Below are 5,532 nucleotides of genomic sequence, written 5' to 3'. Positions count from 1 at the left end.
AATGCGTGGCGACGCTCGGAAGGTATCTACGGTAGATAATTCCGGTCAGACAGTTACTTTCCAGATCGAGGAAACCACTCAAGATATGATCAAGTGCAATTACGACCTGCGAGACACCTTGCATTGAGTGGGAGATTCTAATAGGACAAGAGAATTGGTGACGCACACTTGTCTCGGACAAGTGGGAGATTGTTGGAATATGTATCCTCAACAATAGTGCGATCACATGTTTAAATCTCATATTAAGAATACGTAAGGGATGATTCATTTTATGGTCAACTGATCAACATTAATCGGTAATGATTGGCTAACTAGAGATTGGCATTACTGTCGTATGACGGTGGTGATCAGTTGATCGCTTAAGGTCACACCTAAAGGACAATTCCCTTAATAGATAAATTAATTAATTGTATGATGATTCAAGTTGATCAATTACTTAAAATTGAACAATTTATTTGCAAGATAGAATATTGATATCTTATTATAATGGGATTAAATAAGATTTATTTTAGTAATTGAAATATTTTATTACTAAAATTGTTTATTGTTTGAGAAACAATAGAGATAAGAATGAATGGTTAATTATAATTACAAGATGTTGTGAATTATAATTATATGACCCATTTTATTTATGTGATCAAGTATAACTAGTCAATTTATTGTATGTAATTTAATTGATTTATTAAATGATATTTATGTGATAAATATCCATTAAATTAATTAATAATATGTATCATACTACATGTGACATATTGTGTGACAAATGACAAATTGACAAAATAAAATGGTGGTCCATATTTTGTGAATGAACCGAAATGGAGGGAATATTAGTGGGTTGTGGTTATTTTATTTTATGTGATAAAAATTAAATAATGGTGCCTATACCTACTAGCTTACACTACTATGATCTTGTGAAGATAAAAAGCATAAAGGAGATTCCAATTTTTGGCTTGTTCTCCTTGCCTCCACCGGTTTTGTCCCTCTTTCTATAAGAGATTTATTCTCTTATTTTTCCTATTATCATTCATACACATCTCTACATGCAAAGCTAGCTTTATTCTCTCAAAATCTCTCTAAAACAAGATTTTAGAAACCTTATAAATTGTTCATAAATTCTAATATCAACAAGGTTACTAGTGTAGTAATAATAAACATATTAGAATACATTTTAAGGAATAATAATACACTAATCTAGTTAATTAGTATATTATTTTTAAGGAATTAGTCTTGGGTGCAATCTAAGGAGGATCTCTACTTTGGGATTTTTGGAGGATCATCCAATATTTTAAGCTCAAGAACAAATATGGAAGGTGACCTTATTTGTGCCCAAAATTTCGAACCATCTTACAATGTAAGGGACATTGTTTTTCTTATAAATCTCTTATTTTGTTATGCATGCACTAGATCTAAAGAACAAATAATTAAGAAGTTAATTAGTTCACTATTAGAGGAGTCTAATAAGAGGTAAATAAACCTAACACGGTCCTCCGATACTCAAGTCAGTAATTACTCGAAGTATAAAGAAAGTGACGAAATTACAAACTACCCCAGATGCAGCTTACGTGTCTATGTATATGAGTCTTCTTCTAGTCGGATTTTTGCCATTGCTTTTGCTTGGACATCCTCAAATGTCATACATGGATATTTGGTTAGCTCCTTGTAGAGGTCTGAATCCTGGTGTAGACCTTGACGGAAGACCTCTACAGTTGTTGTTATATCGCACCTCAGGATCGCCACCTTCTCCATGTTAAACCTGTTAAAAAAATCACGAGTGGATTCCTCAAACCTTTGCACTATCCGATACAGATCGCTGGTCTGCTTCTCTGGCTTTCTGCTGCTGGCAAACTGCTGGTTGAATATATTGACCAATTTGGAGAAGTTGGTTATGCTTTTGTTGGGTAAGCCAACGAAACAATGCAGGGTTGCTCAAGACAGTGTTGACCTGAATCCCTTGCACATGCTGGCCTCCTTCAATGATCTTGTTGCGGTCACCACCATAATCTTCTTCTTGTACTGGTTGATGTGAACGAGTGGGTCTGCAATCCTGTCATAAAGCGTCATGGCTGGTGGTACGCACCCTTTAGGTACGCTGACGAGGGCTATGTTGTCCACGAAGGGGGAGTCTGCATAACTGTCTCGTGCTGCTTTCTCCAAGGGATGCGGTACGTCTGGTATCTTGTACATCAGATCCCTCAGCTCCTGGTACTGATGTTCCATTAAGCTACCTATTTCTGCAAGAGGGTTAGAAACAGGATGAGAGAAACCAAAAGTAGTACCTCCTAATTAGGATCATCCATGAAATTGGCTGGATGCAGGGTTACTGGTCATCGGTTTCGTACTGATTATGGAATCAGGCTACCATCCTGGTGTGTGCTGCACGAACGTTCCTCAGAACCATGCTCCACTAGGGAATTGGCTACTTGCTGGAGCTGCTGCGTTAATGATGGATCTAGACTGCCATCCTGATGCTTGCTGGATGGGGGTTCGTGCAAAAGATTGGAAGTTAGATCCAGGTAGACCACTAGACAAAGTATTCATCACATTCCGTACCCACCGAGGAGAACCTACCCAATGGTACTCCCACACCACAACATCTAACCGGAAATTTCATTGCCAAATCCGCATTTATCCAATTAGTCGAAAGAAGCCAATTTGAGGGGATGCCTAGTGAAGACCCTCACTCTCATATGGAGGCTTTTTGTGACTATTGTGATGCGATTTCTCAAACCGGTGTAACTCAAGACCAAATTCGATGGGTCTTATTTCCTTTTTCTCTAATTGGCACCGCGAAACAATGGTTGAAGAGCCTTGATAAGGCCACTCTCGGAATTGATTCTTGGAAGAAATTGGATCTAGCTTTCTACAAAAAGTTCTACCCACCGGAAAAGACTAACATGCTAAGAGCTCAAACTACGGGTTTTAAGCAAAGGGATGAAGAATCTTTGTATGAAGCTTGGGAGCGGTTTAAAGGAATTTGTCGCTCATGTCCTCACCACAGACTTAGCGAGTGGTTCTTGGTACAACAATTTTGGAACGGTCTATATGAAGATTCAAGGAACATTCTCAACATGGAATCAAATGGAATGTTCACCAAAGTTGACTACAATCAAACTTGGAACAAAATTGAGGAAATGGCGGTCCATAACTCACAATATAGTAGACCTCGCAAGGCTACTAGAGGAGGAAAGCATGAAGTGGACTCCGTTACTCAATTGGGTGCTCAACTTAGTGGTCACATTGACACCATCAATTTGAAGTTTGAAAAGGCTATGGCTAGACTTGAAGAAGCCTCAAAATCACCAAAGCATCATGTTAATGCCATGACGGCATCTTCATCAATCCCAAATGGGATATGTGAGAAATGTGGAACTTTGGGACATGACCCAAGCGAATGTAGGGGAACAAATGAACAAGTGAATGCTTTCCAAGCATACAAGAGTGGTACCCCTTATTCCAACTATTACAATGAAAACACCAAATTCCATCCAAATCTCTCATACAAAAGCCAAAATGTTCAAAACCCTCAAACAACATACACCCCACCTCCCATGAGAAACCAAAATCAAAGACCCTTTTACAACCAAAAGCAAGGTTACCAAAATCAATCTCCATACAATCAACAAAATGACCAAGGTTTTGATGTTCAAAAAGCGGTCCTTCAAATGCAAAAGAATCAACAAGAATTTTTCACTCAAATGCAAAAAGATAGTCAAGCAAAGGAAACCACCATCAACAACATTCTAGCTCACACCAAAATGTTGGAAACCCAATTGACTCAACTAGCATCTTCAAGCTCACAAAGACAAAAGGGGCAATTACCACCTCAAAGTAATCCCTCAAGACATGAAACGGTTAGTGCCATTCACTTGAGAAGTGGTACAAGGTATGAAGCACCGAAGAAGCAAGTTGAGGATGAGGTTGTGGAAGCTAGTGACAAGGAAGAAATTGTGCAAAACTCCAAAGATGGAGAATCATCAAAAGAAGAAATCTCAAAGAAAAATGAAGACAAGGTCAAGGAGAAGGAGCCCATTGTGATTAGACTTCCTTTTCCGAGTCGTCAAGCCAAGCCCAAATTTGATGACCAACTTGGAAAATTTATGGAAATTGTGAAGAATTTGGAAGTCTCAATTTCTTTCACGGAATTAATCAATCACGTGCCGGCCTATGCGAAATACATGAAAGACATCCTCACAAAGAAGAAGTCGATCCGGAAGCTTGAGACTAACGCCTTCACTAAGGTGAGTAGTGCAATACTTGAAGGGAGTTCACCTCCAAAACTCAAGGATCCGGGAAGCTTCTCAATACCGTGTACCATTGGCGACACCACGATCAACAAAGCCTTATGTGATCTAGGGGCTAGTGTGAGTGTTATGCCGTACTCGATGAGTAAAAGGTTGGGGATGGGAGAGCTTAAATGCACCAATATCACACTCCAAATGGCTGATAGATCGACGAAGACACCATTAGGGATATGGGAAGATGTTCCCGTACGAATTGGGAAATTTTTCATCCCGGTGGAATTTGTCATTGTTGATATGGAAGAAGATTCCAACATTCCAATCATTCTAGGAAGACCTTTCTTACACACCGCGGGTGCGGTGATTGATGTGAAACATGGAGAGCTTACTCTAGAAGTGGGAAATGAGAGTATAACTTTCAATCTTGACAAGACTATGAGAGCTCCCTGTTTGCATGAACCATGTTTTATGATTGATCATTATAGCCGGAAGGATGATAGGAAGAAGTCGGAACTCTAATGGAAAAAGAAAATTGAAGATGCTCCATTCAAAGAGCAAGTGAATTATAACAAAGAGAGCTTGCAAAGCTCACCAAAGTCAAGCAATGAAGAGGATGGCCTCATTGGCCAAGACAAGATAATGGGAGAGTTGTCTCTATCAACTCAAGAGATCTTTAGTGATCAAGTAGATGAAGTGTGTGCATGGTCTTTGGGACGATGAGTTTGAAGGGATTTTCAATCCCAATATTGGTAATGCTATCGATCAAGACCGACAACAAGGGCAAAGATCTATTGAAGATCTTTATCACGACAATGAACAAGCTTATGATTACTTCTTCAAGGTGTTGAGCAACATCAACAACACCTTGGACATGCCCCCTTGACATCACATTAAGAATGAGAGTTTGGTGGAGTCCTCCCTAAACCACCATTTGTAAATATTTCTAACTCCTTAACTCGCATTTGAATTCTCATATTGCATTTTTTGTCATTTTTGGATTTTTATGCCTTGATCAAGATAATTATCATGTTTGAGAGAAGTGAGGGAGGGACTAATAATTTCAATTGATGTGTAGTGCTTTAGCTTAGTGTGGGGATGGCAATTGCCTAGGCTATTCATGCCTTAGTAGTGCCCCCGCAATAAAGAACACGAGATTTTGAAGAATGAGAAATGACAAGGGATAGGCAAGTACACGGATGGACTGAATCCGGGTAAAAGGGGGAGAATCCGAGCGTTTTCAAGAGAACTCGCCCGTCTTCAGGCAACCCGGGCGTCTTGGTCCGAATCCGCCCGT

General features: G+C 39.4%; 1 non-coding gene across 1 annotated transcript; it reads right to left on the bottom strand.

Moving 5' to 3' along the window:
- Positions 1-2,894: 2,894 nt before the first annotated feature.
- LOC141644754 (small nucleolar RNA R71) lies at positions 2,895-3,001 on the bottom strand. Its single transcript, XR_012544363.1, has one exon. It is a non-coding gene; the product is annotated as a small nucleolar RNA R71 (small nucleolar RNA).
- Between the last annotated feature and the right edge of the window lie 2,531 nt (positions 3,002-5,532).

Source organism: Silene latifolia, chromosome 2 (assembly GCF_048544455.1).
Source record: "Silene latifolia isolate original U9 population chromosome 2, ASM4854445v1, whole genome shotgun sequence".
In the NCBI taxonomy this organism is placed as follows: Eukaryota; Viridiplantae; Streptophyta; class Magnoliopsida; order Caryophyllales; family Caryophyllaceae; genus Silene; species Silene latifolia.
The sequence above is the reverse complement of the archived record's forward strand: the minus strand, read 5'-3'. Positions and strand labels throughout refer to the sequence as shown.